At 41.1% G+C, this 14,876-nt stretch overlaps 1 protein-coding gene across 1 annotated transcript in view; it reads left to right on the top strand.

The window, feature by feature from the left end:
• Nucleotides 1–2,233: 2,233 nt before the first annotated feature.
• serpinc1 (serpin peptidase inhibitor, clade C (antithrombin), member 1) overlaps nucleotides 2,234–14,876 on the top strand; it is a 33,976-nt gene continuing 21,333 nt past the window's right edge. The window contains exon 1 of the mRNA XM_084692665.1: nucleotides 2,234–2,325. The gene's annotated coding sequence lies outside the window, so the exon portion shown is untranslated. The remainder of the gene's footprint in view (nucleotides 2,326–14,876) is intronic.

Genomic DNA, 14,876 nt, shown 5'->3' on the forward strand with positions numbered 1-14,876 from the left:
ATATGGTGTTCTTGGCTGCAAAATCAAAGGCCACTTGCTGGACATCACGTTTTGTGAAGGGAAACCCCCTCTGCGCCAATGTGTTGAGGGTGGCAGCAAGCTCCCTTTCCGCCTCCTGTGGAAGGTAGGGCTTCCGCCCTGACACATGTTCACTGCCAGTCACCTTTCCACTGATACGTCTTTGCAGTGTGGATCGCGGCACACCCCATGCTCTTGATAAGAGGTGTACACTCACTGTAATTCCTTTCTTCTCTCCCTCCATGTATTCATCTAAGGCCCCCTTCATCCTCTCCTCTTTCCACAGATTGTAATTGTTTGGCCTTCCTTTCCATCCCTTTTTTATCTTTGTATCTTTTCCTCTCTGGTCCATCCTCTCTCCTCTCCTCTCGCTTCCTTCTCGTTCGCCATACTAACTGTACATAAAATATCTACTACCATTATTACTGTTGGGGGGGGTCATGGTATGACACACACACCCTTACACACACACTCACACACACACTCCAACACATGTGTAGGTGTGTTTGTGAGGGACACAGATGATGGCCCATTTTAGCTGATATCACCCTATATATATGTATATGCATGTAGGCCTATGTGTAAATCCGTCTTTGATTTCATTGACTGGGACATGCCAGCTGGTTAAGCGCCAAGTAGGCCTACACTTTTCTTCCAGCAACGCATGCTGCGGCTTTGCCAATGTTTTCTGCATCGCCTATACTGTATAAAAATGTAGCCTACCTGACGCGAAAAACCTCAAGGCTATGAAGAGAGTCTAAAGCACAGTAAAAGTTTCAAGTAGCTTTATTGTCAACTTCTTCACGTCAAGACATAAAAAGGAATCGATATGACGTTTCCCACTCTCCCACAGTGAAACAAATAAAGCACAGGCACAACAGATTAGGCATTTCTTAAAACATAGCGTTACATATTCACACAGCAGCATAAGCTCATAAAGCATAGCTTGCTGCGGCTTGTGATATTTGCAATGTACGGCCCGAGAAGGTCTTGCAAATAAATGAGTCCTTGTCGGCTGAATCGATATCGCTCAAACAAGAACTCATCCGTGTGAAATAAAGGATCTTGGCGATCGCGAAAAACTATCGGTATGGAAAGCTAATCGAACTATATATCTCCTTGGTCAGCTGGGTCTCTCAAAAAGGGAGCTGCCAATTATTTTCCGGGGGTGTGGCAAGCTTATCCAGATACACTTACGTTAGCCTGCTCTCGAGCAGGTTAGTGCTACTTGATATGTTACTATGGTGATTTATCTAAACTTGCTTCCACGAACCAAAAAGAGGGGCGTGTTTTATCTTAGCCTGAAAGTTAGCTCGCTAAACTGCTTAGCGAGCTACGACGAATACCCCCCTAGTATGAACAGCCTCTCAAACGCGGATCTGGGTGGAACCTTTCCCAGGCGGTTCTAGATATAACCCTTTATGTCAGGTTCTAGAAATAATCTTCTAAAAGGGCTCCAAGTGTTAGGAGGTGAGTGCCGGCGGTGGACTCAAATGCAAGTAGAATGAGGCAGGAACAAAGTCGCACCGGGAATACTCATACAACGCAACAACGACTGACAAAGGGAGCCAACATATATACAGCGCAGGGTTATCACACAATTGACAAAAGCTGAGTGATTGGAGTGAGAGATAAGGGGTGCAGGGAGACAGGAAGAGTGACAAAACCAGGACTGGAACCCAGGGAGACAGACAGAAAGACCTAGGACAGGGAAAGACAGAAACCAGATGGTATCATAAAGGGTTCTCCTTTTGGGACAAGCCGAAAAACCCTATATGGTTCTAGTTAACACTTTTATTTCACAAGTATAGGTGTGTTTGAATGTTTTTACTCTACAATAAAAAGTTAATAAAAACTAAAACTAGAATATCTTTATTGGATTTGTCCCAATAAAGTACAGATGAGAGACATTTCTGCTTACAAGCCTCTACTAGCACCAACATTTAAAAAATCCCTTTCAATATTTGAAAACTGTTAGTGTTGGCTTGGAGTCTCGAATAACAGAAGTCATGCTACAGATTTCAAATTGAGGTGAAACTTCAGCCAATTATGCAAATTACACAGCCAAAGCTATAAATGGTCAGGGAACAAAACATTTAAAAAACATTTTTACAGGATGACTTGACATGGGGAATGTTCCATTTGAACTGAAGCAATCAATACTACAAAGGTTGTGTTGTGCAAATGAATTTCTCCACCCCCATCATGCACTGCAGTACACTGACCCTGTCCCTATGAGACAGACTTATGCTCAGCTCTTTGCTCACAACCAGGTCTCGAAATAATTTTACAAAATATAAATCCAAGGTAAGAATTATTTCATGCCTAAAATGTCTTAATTAACTTGTAATGTTCAGGAATATCATTATGTATATGACAGTTAATGACACCTACTCTAGTTTCGAGAATGTTTTTCATTCACTATCCAATTGCTGATTCATCAGCATTTATAGTAACAAACTGTAACTTATTTTAGTCAATGTACCAGTAATTTATAATTCCTCCATTACTAACCCCTCCCATGATACCGAGCATAAGCTTATGATACTCAGCAATTTAGCCTGTTTACCTAATCATTTATATTTTTCATTACTGTCCTTGTTACAACATAAGGAGGTGAATACTGTGTAATAGGCATGTCAAAACAGAAACCTGTTCTTAATCTGCAATTAAAGAGTAATTACATACATGTAATTTACATATTACATATTGAAAAAAATGTTTTACATCTTTTACATAAATGTACAAGTTTTACTTTTTCTTTTTTTTTTATTAAGAAAAAGTTATAAAATAAATATGATCGTGAATGTAGGCAATAGAGAACATGGTCCAAAAATCCTCATGCCCTTAAAACAATCTTAATTTAGATTGAAAAGATGCTGTTATTTGAATTTTGGATTAAAGCGTCTGCTAAATTGATGCTGCAGTAAGCAACTTCTTTTTGTAACGGATTATCACACAATTCTATTTAGTTAATTGCCTTTAATTGCCTTTTCACTTAGCTTGTAATCATAAATATTTAAAGGTAGAATTGCCTAATCAATCAACACAAAGTTGATAAAAAAAAATAAAAAAAACTGTCAGCTTATGTGTTAAAAAAAAAGCTTTCAAATGATGTGTATTTTTCATTGAAATCTGGAAAATAGTTAGAGAAGATTCAGTGTATCTGAATGTTGGTAAACCTGGAAAGCTCGAGCCCTGATATTCGGCTTGAAAGATTTTTGACCTTTTCAGGCCTCAAGAGAGGTGTGATTGTTTTGTGTTAATCATCAGAAGTGTCGAGTGGTTATTTCACTGCAGTAAAGAAAAGAAAAAGAAAACAATATTCGCACTCAATCATGTTCCAGTATCCTGTTTTCTTGACTTATCCTAGATATGTGTGTTTTATCACCCAGTATTTTTGTACTGACTACATTGAACACTAAAGATATGCTTGAAAGTTTACACAACTACTTGTGAAACATTATATTTAGAGATCAAATCTGCCAATTCACTACTTGATTCGGAGGTCGTACTTTGTACAAACACAGCCTACATATGAAACATTACAGCTAGTACCCCCACGCTATACGTAGCCACAACTGCACCGTGATGCAAACAGACCCTTTTCACTGGACAGAGTCACATATATAAAAATAAATAAAAAGAGGTGTATTTGTCAAGTTACTTTAAAGATGAAGTACATTCTTCTTAACATAGATTATGAAAGGGTCCCATGTGTTGTCAAATGTTTTGGTTGATCCCCTGAGTTCTCCTTCTAGCTATTTAAGTTACGAAATCCAAGGCATTTTCTTAATTTTTAGTTATAGGAACTTTGTCACTGACACCAAACAGGGCCATTATGGGGTTACGGTTGATTCTTAATTTAAAAGCTGACTTTAAAATTTCAAAAACTGACAACCAAAATTGTCTCTGTTTAGAGCATGAACAGCACATATGGGTTAGATTTGCCTTTGATGCACTGCAACGATCACGTTTCATCTATATGAACTAACGTCACGAAATATCGCATGACTACCTCTAGCAGAACATTAGTTTAGCAGCTCGTTAACTCTGGGAGATAGCTAGGCTAACTGCTTTACTGCAAGGGAGCTGCAGAAACGCCACAAGCAAATAGGCCAGGGTGATAACCATTTACTCATTTTACTTTGTGATATGAAACACAATTGTGAAGTGTAATGTACAATATAAGCTGATATAAGGAAGTAGTTACATCTACTTTCGGAAACAGTAGTCTATTATTTCACTGAAGCATCACATTAGCCTCTGTTGCCCGGGCAACACATACTACAGCGGTCTATGATGCATCCCCAGAGCCACTCTGGATCTACCATTACCAATCGCTAGAGTTTGTGTTAGCCAACTCCTTCAACGGAGCGAGCTGGACAAATCATTGGGAGGAGGGCCACAACATCATGGCCACAAACAAAACTCAGCAAATATTGTTCTTGCTCCGGCGTTAACTTCTGAATATTCGGCAGCGTTGCCACACCGGACCGAATGGCTTTGCTCGCATCTTTCTCCGCCGTCATTACTGAACTACAACTCAAACTAGCGCACAACCTCAACGTCATTGTTCTCACCCACGCTCTCTGTTCGCTGATTGGACAGGTAAAAATTGTCCGGAGAAAACCGGCGAATATATATAGGGAAATGAAAATTAAATGGAAGTACATAGCAGAGCCAGGTTAGATCCACTGTACCAGAGCCTGTTTAAGGAGAGCCTTGCCACTCCCTATTAAGCCCCATTGTACCGAATTTGGCTGCAGTTCCACCACAGTTCCACTTGGGGTGATCGCGAGCGAGTGCATGTTGAATGGGAGTCTATGGAGCTAAACGGCTAAATTTGTCTCTTTCGCCTGATTGTCGTTGAAAAATCTCAGATTTGATTGTAGTTTGTGCATGTTCAACATGGATTATAGGTCAAAAGTTGAATGAACGAGTACTTATGTCCTTTTGATTTCTTACATGGTGAGTCGTTGTTGCCCATAACACGCTAGCATTCTGCTAATGAATGCTGATTGGTTAATGAAGGACTGATACGACCAGAGCTCCCGCTTGATGGCATCCGAAGCAGAATCAGAATGTCGGAGCATTAGCAACATTAGCAACAACATTAGCAAGCCAAAACTCTTAAGAAACGTAAGGGTGGGGCTGAACAATTAAGAGAAAAAAAGACATCACCTTCACAAGACAAGGTTTTACCAATTGAAAAACGGCTGTTTATTTTACATAAAGCTCAACTATTTTGCGCTCAAATAAAGGCCCCCAAAGTTCCCGAACTAGCATCACGTCAAAACCCAGAAGGTGCATGCATTAGCAGGGCAGTTGTGGTGACGTATACAGGGGCCGGTTCTGGTGGGCCAGTCTGGATCAAAGTCCAGGGTCTATTTTTACTCCCAGTCCGTCCCTGCCGCCCCGCAACATTAAGCCCCACCCCCCCAGCACTAGCCTGGCTCTGCCCTCCTACGTACTTCTGCTCAATTTGGATTTTGCTTCTGTACTAGGTCTGGGAGTTTGACTTTGAAGTCGGTTTTCAGAAACAATTTTTTTGTAGGTCCAATCAGCGAACAAAGGGAGTGGCTGAGAACGATGACGTTAATGTCTTGCACTAGTTTGAGTAGTTCAGTAATGGCGGCGGAGAAAGATGTGAGCGAAGTTATTCTGCGGTTGTGGCAATGCTGCCGAATATCCATAAGTTAAAGCCGGAGCAAGAACATTCCTTGCTGAGTTTTGTAGGTGGCCATGATGTTGTAACCCTCCTCCCCACGGGGTTCGCAAAAGTTAGATTTTCCAGCTACGGCAGCTAGCTCCGTTACAGTAGTGGTGAAGGAGTTGGCTTAGACGAACGCTTGCGATTGGTTATGGCAGATCAGAGTGGCTTTGGGCGGATCCAATAGTTTTAAACTTCAACAGAGGACCCGCCTTCAAGGAAGTTAACGCTTGTCAATGGGGCGATCCCAGACCCTCTGTACAAATGAAATGTACGAGGGTCTGGTTAGGACCAGGCTACCCCAGCACCCCCCTGATAAAATATGTTCCCGCAGCTATGCTAATATACAACTTAAGCTAACCTAAGACAAGTGTTACCTACAATTAGTGCAATATTGCTGATGCAACGAGTAGCTGAAAGAGCAACAAGTGTCTGAAAGTGACAGTGTGTAAAGTGACTAGTGCAATGTGTTGACAGTGTATCAATGTCCATATCAATGTTCATTCAAAAGCCTGATGGCCCTTGTTATAAGTCAGTGTTGGGGGTGGCACAATTCAGCAAAAAAAAGAAGACATTAATTACAGCTATATTTACTTAAAAGGAAAGACATGGTTTGGTAAACATGCTAATCCTTGATTGGCTGAAAGTAGGTTAGTTTAAAGTGCTGTATATATCTGCAATGCTATGGTATTACCAAGCCACATGGAACAAACACCATGAAATCTACCTCAAGTGAAGTTATCAGAGTAATTTTGCTTGAACAAATGAACTCCAAATAGTCCAGATCCATGGGCTGTCGTTGAGAGGCCTGCTCCAATCTCAACTGCAGTCGGTTGAGAAGATGACTTCCCACCTGACAAGTTTTAAAGAAAATACATTAATTTAATTATACCATGAACAATTTCTGTATAATAGCCTAGCTTACATCGTCTGCAAATGATAAACTCTTAAAAGCTCTCTGTATGCATTACCACCACCAGTGTTTCGCTGCAGAACAAGATTAGCAGGAGCAGAAAACGATTAGCAGGAGCAGAACAAGATTTGCAGGAGCAGAAAAAAAGTGTTTGTCAAAGATAATTCGTACAATACAACACTTTTTTACAAATGCTAAACTATTTCTGCTCCTGCAAATCGTTTTCTGCTCCTGCATATTATTATTGACTCTAATTTGATTCCATAGAGCTCCAGTGGTTTGCTCTGTAGGTGAACCAAGCCCCCACCCCTCGCCCCGCGGCTTGAAGCAACGGCCCTGGTGGATGTAGGTGGTATTGCATTTACGGTTAGGTTTCCGACTCTTCCGGTCGTTTTTATTCTATTAACTCCAGTCAACATTTACAAAACTATCTCCCCCAATAATTTATGTTCGATTCTCAAACCTGGCTCATACTACTAGCTTTTTCACAGAAGAATTTTTCCAGACTGAAACCAATCCGAAATGGGTAAACTAGCACCCCATTCATTTGCCTACGTCAATAAAAGTTGCCTGCAAATGTGCTTGAGTTGCCTCAAGCCATTTCTGGATGCAAACACATGTATGGTCAAAAAAGAAAGAAGTAATTGAAGCCCCGTGGCAAATATCCATACTTACATTGCCACTAACCCCCTGACATCTCTTGCCCACCCCTATATGCACAAAATGAGTAAAATTACATTCTGAAGATCAAAATACACCGACGCTAATTTTGTAATATAATATTGAATTTTTTATTCCGAGACATAAACTCTTACTAATTTATCTAGCACTTCTTCTGGTTTTACTCCTTCTTCCTCTTCTTCTTGGCCACCTTTAAGGGCACTAAATGTTGATGATCCTAGCCAACACCTTCAGCTGAGTAACAGCCTGGGAATGGCCCCTCACCACAAGATCAATGGATTACAAGGCCTGTAGAATCTTACTTTTGAGAGGTAGTTTGTTCTACTTGCCACAAGCTGTGTATGCCTTGGTCACCTTCCTAATAAAATCCATGACAGGAGATTTCTTTAAGACTGCAAGGGGAGCTCGGTTTCCCTTAAAACAGGGGTACTCAATTAGAAACTCAAAAAGTCCACTCACCAAATTTCCATTCAGTCCAGGGTCTGGAACGGACTCAACCAACGTTGAGTGAGTGAGTTGTCATGGTGATTACAGTTATTATAGCTCCTGATTGGAGCTTTCGATTGGACATGGAAGATATAAAACACATCTAGTTGGAAAAAAATATAGGCTATAGCACAAAATCACGCACCAACTAATTGCGTCTAGGTATTGCGGTCCAGATCCGGACTGGAGTCCGTTTATTGAGTAGGCTACCCACCGCAGACAGTAAAATTCACGCAAGTCACCCAAACTAAACGTGAAAAAAGCGAGAGGTGCCAAAAAGCGCGCTGTTTGCATCCCTGAAGTTTAGCAAATGGTTGTCACACATACATGAAATGTTGTTAATCTAGTTGATTCCCGTCCCGAACTGTAAAAAACCCTGTAAAAAAAAAATCACGTAAAAAAACAGAAAGCACTGGCAGCAAAGTTTCCAGACCGATTCTGTAAAATTACAGTAAATAACCATACCACAAAATTACATGTAATCACGGTCTAGTCAAAATTTATCAAATTACAGTTTATTATTGTTCTTAAATGTTGATTAAATCGCAAAAAAAAAAAGAAATACTATGTTAAAATACATTTAAAACTAACTACCTTAAAAGGTTAATCTCCGTAATTTTAGGGCATTTGTTTGTTACTACATGGAACATTCCAGTCTATTTACAGTAATTTCTTATTAAATTATTGTTTTTTTTTAAGAATAATGACTAAGAATTGTTAAATAAAAACGACAATGAATTTAAAGAATTAGTAGATACAAAAATGTTCATTGGACAGTGGAAAAACAAGCATAGTACATAAAGATAGCTACATTTACGGCAATGTAAATGTAGGCTATCTAGTAGTTAATTTATGAAAATGCCCCGTGTACCTACAGTGATTTCCTGTAGAATTGTGGTTGTTCCAAGTAAAAAAAACAAACAACTACAACAATGTATAAATACTAAATATGTACTTTTAATGAAAAAGGAATGTCTGCACATTTACAGTATTAATCAGTCAATTTAACCCTTGTGTTATCTTCGGGTCATTCGAACCATCGTTTTGTTGCAATAACTTTACACAATAGAAAAACAAAAAGCATTTTCTTTTAACCTTCACAATGTCATGTGACCCGCAGGTCACGACAGCTCGTCAGACTCGTTAGATCAGAGAGGTATATTAACATTGCATCGTTTGAGTATCGGAAAAGTCGAGACTTCAGGACCCCAGGTTCTGGACTGGATGGAGTGCTACAGAGATGGCGTTCTGTCAGAGTCTCATATGTATGCACAGGAACACTGAAGCTATGTAAGAGGTGTACTGTGCAACACTAGTTCACTTCCATGTTACAACTTTGCCAAAACTCATGATTACCAAGATCAGATTGTTTTTCATCGCCGTAAATTTTGTTTTTTGAAATACTTGCAAGTGAATGTCTGACTGAAAGAACATCCATCAACGGTCTTACATTACATTTACATTACATTTATTTTTATTTTATCCAAAGCGACTTCCAAGAGAGAGCTTTACAAAGTGCATAGGTCACTGATAATAACAACAAGATAGCCCCAAAGCATTGCGGGTAGCCAAAAACAAGAAGCACACATTGTGAACCACCAAAAAATAAGTGCTTAAGGGAAGAAACCATAAGAACATGTAGTTAAGCAAGTTACAATTAAACAACATGAATCTCTAAGTGCAAGTGTACCTGTAGGAAAGCAAGCAACAGTAAAATAAAAAATAAAAATAGGATTAACTAAAATAGAATACAACAGTTTAAATCAGCTGCCACTAACCAACAAGAGCAACAGTCTAAGCAAGAGTCATTGTGATCCTTGAGGAAACTAGCATTGGGTTCAGCAAACCCATTCCTAAGTACCGTTGTACTCACGGAACAAGTGCGTCTTGAGCCTTCTCTTGAAGGTGGGGAGACAGTCAGTGTACCTGATGGAGGTGGGGAGCTGGTTCCACCATTGGGGGGCCAGGCAGGAGAAGAGTTTGTGTTGGGACTGGGCGGTCTTGAGCGGTGGGACCACCAGGCGGTTGTCTGAAGAAGACCGTAGGTGGCGGGTGGGGATGTATGGCTGCAGGAGAGACTTGATGTAGTCGGGTGCAGTCCCGTTCACTGCTCGGAAGTACCAGCGTCTTGAATCTGATGCGGGCCGTTATGGGTAGCCAGTGGTCTTGACGTAAACAGTCCATACAACAATAATGCACAACAAAAAAGTAATTATCACCACAAAAACTTGGGCCCACCGTTATAGAGCTGACTCCAGGTGACAATGTAGAGTGTGAGAAAATGTAAATCTGCAGCAACTAGTGATGGGAAGTTCGGTTCATTTTACTGATTCGGTTCTTTGAATCTCGTTCAGTAAAATGAACAAATCTTTTTTCGAGTCATTCGTTCATTTCAACCGGGGGAGGGAACGTATACGTGTATACGTCCACTGCAAACACGTATCATATTCTCATGTAGGTTAGTGCATGACATATGCACCAGCAGATACTATTTCAAAAGAAATTCCTGCATTAAAATAATGTATTGTAGCGGGCCGTACTTTTGTACAGGATGGGGGAGAGGTGAATCGAACAATGCACACACTGGCTCGTAGAAAATATATATCTTTATTGCTGTAAATAGACTTGTAGGAAACAACCAACCCGGCAGCCTACCGCTGTCCCTCTAAAAACCCAGAGCCCTACGCGCCCAGCCCCGTATTAAAATAATGTCCACAGCCCAATGAACCCAGTCCCCACAGTTGCTGGCTCCAAACGTGGAGTAGTAGTGCATACTGGTGACCACTTAACTTGCGGTGAGCGACAGGAAGGTCCGAAACAGTGGCGTGCACGAGTAGCGTCGCCCTAGGGTACGCCGTACTCAGTATTCCACCCCGTCCGTTGAGGTAACGTGGAACTGGTGCCGTTGTTGGCCGCCATTCCCTGGATCCGTGTTCTCCGACTCCACGCACCCCTGGCTCCCGCTCGCATCAGTGTCAGGTTCTGGTCACCCCGACTCCGCGCACCCCTGGCTCCCGCTCGCATCAGTTTCTGGTTCTGACTCTGGTCACCCCGCTCGGCCACACACTGCCTGCTCTTTCTCTGGCCCACTCACAGTTCTGCCCTTCTCTCCCTTCCTCAAGCTCTTTATATACACGCTCCTCAAATCACCCCCAGGTGCGCCAATCAGTGCTGAATTGTCTTTGCTGGGCCAATAGACCCCATTTATCACAGTATCATGAGTTTGTATGATTTGGTCATGTATTATTACACTAGCATTTAATTATCACGTCAAACAATTACACTGCACTAAACTGTAAGTGTAAAGTGAGAATAACAAAACTAGTCAGTATGATGACTTAGTTAGCGAATATCATTCACGTCTTACTAAAACAGCGGCCACGCGAAAGGGAATAAGGAAACAGTTTCCTCTACTAAAAAAATTCAATGCGGGTCACGTGAAAAAATGATCCAAAGACTCGTAGAAAGACTGAGTTGGGAAATGAACGAATCCTTCGTTTCCTCTAACTACAGAGCCTATGCAGGTCACGTGAAAAATGATCCAAAAACTCGTAGAAAGACCCAGTCGGGAAATGAACGAATCGTTCATTTCCTCTAACTACAGAGCCTATGCAGGTCATGTGAAAAATGATCCAAAGACTCATAGAAAGACCGAGTCGGGAAATGAACGAATCGTTCGTTTCCTCTAGCTACAGAGCCTATGCAGGTCACGTGAAAAATGATCCAAAGACTCGTAGAAGGACCGAGTCGGGAAATGAACGAATCACTCGTTGAGAGGACTCGTTACTCCCGAGTCCTTATAAGGATTCGTTCAAAATGAACGAATCGTTCACGAATGACACATCACTAGCAGCAACAGAAAAACACACGAGAGCTTTACTTAACCAAACTTAAAGGTGACATGACATGCTGTTTTAGGATGCTTTTATATAGGCCTTAGTGGTCCCCTAATACTGTATCTGAAGTCTCTTTTTCCCGAAATTCAGCCATGGTGCAGAATTATAGCCACTACAAGTAGTCCCACAATCAGCTTTCCTCAGAATGCGCTGTTTCTGTGTCTGTAGCTTTAAATGCTAATGAGCAGGAGAGGGCGGGATCATTCGCTAATGTTTACAACGGATGTATCGCAATGGCTCGTAGCCCCCGTTGCTTAGATGCCTTGAATTTAGCCATTCTCATCTGATCACCCTGGTTTGCAGAGGTGCACACTCAGTCATTTCAATGTGGAGAAAGGCGGATATCGCGCACGCCATAACACCAACAGCAGAACGGTTATCCAAATAACAAAGAAGTGTACAACACTCGCGTTACAGCGTTTGAATTCACACACACACACTTAATGCCATCTACCTTTACATTAGCGACAGTAACTCAGCTGGCTCGTAGCCCCGTTGCTGTAAGATGCTTCGAATTTGCCCATTCTCATCTGATCACCCTGGTTTGCAGAGGTGCACACTCATAATAATTTCAACTAGAGAGGGTACAATTTCTAGGGAAATTGTAGGGTGTGCTTGCTTGCGTTGGTTGCAGGGGTCCGTATTTAAATTACAGTGTGTTGAGATTTTCTCAGCGTTATGCAAATGAGGAGCGATTTTCGCTAGCGATGGCCAATCGCAGTGTTTTCTTGTTTCTCGTAACGTAGCAACCATGGTAAACAGTTCTAGCTTTCAGTTTTTAAGATGGATAAGCTAATCGCCTGTGTGGCTGCATATCCAGTCCTGTGCGATATGTCCCTGTCTTTGTACAAAGACATTAATAAAAAGAATGAGGCCTGGCACAGGTTTGCCGACGTTGTTGGTGCTCCTGGTGGGTTTTCTGTACTTTCAAATTCAGTCTCTCGTCACAGTACGTAACTTTGTTCTAGCTAGTTACTGTACAGTAGTAGCTCAGCTGGAACTCCCTGGTCGTATTGACAGATTAGCAGAGACTTTGAGTAATATAATAAAACGTTTTTACACATGTCAACGTGTATGTTTATGAAACAGTTTTGTATTTTGAATATAAGTTGTACTTTGATCAATGTTGCGAGTACGTAAACCCAAGTCTGCATAATTGGCCATGACAACTACAACAGTGATTTTAGAGAACTACATTCTACATAATCAGTTTGAAACGTCCCCCCAGCGTGATGAACTGTGGGAAGGCGAGCGATGGCAAGCGATTCGCGCCGCTGCAGTGTGAACGGGGGGTTTACAACTGATATTTCTGTATATTTAATATAAAAATGCATAGCCTACTTATTTATAAAGATTACATATATTTAAAAGCATATTCTTTTCTACTCATTTACAACTCAAAATACTAAGAGTGGAGTAGAATGAAATAGTTGTCTTTTCATTTCCCCTTCAAGAGGGAATGGTGATCAGCAACCTCATAGTTGAATCAAAACTAATATTTGGCAGACCGGTGAGAAAATCTCTATGACTTAAACGTCATTGTAAGTTTTTCACTTCTCGTGATATATTCAGGCATTTAGCCTACTCATATTGCATTCATTCATGAATAAAAAAAAACCTTTTGAAGCTTATTTTAACAACCACGTTACCAGCAGTAGCTATCTCAGATGGAATCGCGATTCAAATAGAACTAGGCTAACTGAAAAAAAATGCCCCCAAAAAACGTAATTAAGCTTGACAGTTGTTTAGGGGAAAACCACTCATTCATAAACATGTCAGTGATAGCAATCATTGTCAGTAACAAGGCAAAATGCGATATAGCCCTGCTGTGTGGAGAGGGTGCCCCTGTAAATTGTAGGCTACTACTGTACTGTACTACTAGACTGTCTCGGTAGCAATTGCGTTGTTTGAATTCGATTTAACGTTACTTCCGTTATACGGTCTAGGCTGAAATGAACAGATTGACAAAGTTTAGGCTGTGGCAATGGAGTTCAGGTTAGTAGTCACTAGTACTGTAAACAGCTGTGGAGATGTTTTTGTTAGCTACTAGACTAGGCTACAGCGTTGCAGTGAGCTACACTTGAAACCACAGGTAATGATAATTTCACCCACAAATCGTTTACTTGTAATCTAATGTCATAATAAATCCTACAACGAAAATATATTTGTGAGGAATGTTAATTTTAACGATTGAAAACAGATGCATCATAGACCGCTGTAGTATGTGTTGCCCGGGCAACAGAGGCTAATGTCATGATGCTATTGCTTCAGTGAAATAGTAGACTACTGTTAACGAAAGTAGATGTACTTCCTTAATAATATTAGCTTATATTGTACATTACACATTACAATTGTGTGGCGTTTCTGCAGCCGCATTGCAGTAAAGCAGTTATCTCCCAGAAGTTAACGAGCTGCAAAACTAATGTTCTGCTAGAGATAGTCACGCCAGTTTTCGTGACGTTAGTGGCGTCAGTGACTGTGGCTAGCAAGTTAGCCACCGTTAGCTCAGTAATTTCAATGTGGAGAAAGGCGGATATCGCGCAAGCCCATAACACCAACAGCATAACGGTTATCCAAAACAAAGAAGTGTACAACACTGGCGTTACAGCGTTTGAGTTCACACACACACTTGATTCCATTTGAATTGATCTTTACTTTAGCAACAGTAGGTTAACTCAGCTGTTGGCTGCACAGCTAATGTTACAGCCACATTGTAAGGGTAGCAAGCTAGGTAACCATATACAGTAAAGCAACAAAATGATATAGCTTTAGTTAACTTACTTGTCCAAGGTTTGTAGCTTGACCAAGGAGATTTAGTAATAATCCAGAATTTAATTTCAGCAAGGCCAGCTTTGTGTTGGCTCAAGTTCAGGAAACAGTAGTTGCTGAAATGTTTGGCGCAGACATGCAAAACTTTGGGAAGTTGTGTCAGCGCTTTTCCAGAGAAAATAAAATTGAGATATTGGTTGTGCAGAGGCTCGGATGAAGGAATTAAATAAAGACTTGTGCTTGCATTTCTACATCCAAGTACTGAGCAACTGTTGTGCTTCGTTTGTTTGCTCGCCATAATGTCTCTCCGGGAAAAACTGATATCGCACTTGCCATTGCACGGTGGTAGCTCAGTTTCTCATGAGCGGGCCAGATGATCTGGGCGGGCAAAGCAGAGAGA

The sequence above is a fragment of the Hypomesus nipponensis genome, chromosome 26 (genome assembly GCF_054491055.1).
Source record: "Hypomesus nipponensis isolate SF chromosome 26, ASM5449105v1, whole genome shotgun sequence".
Classification (NCBI taxonomy): domain Eukaryota; kingdom Metazoa; phylum Chordata; class Actinopteri; order Osmeriformes; family Osmeridae; genus Hypomesus; species Hypomesus nipponensis.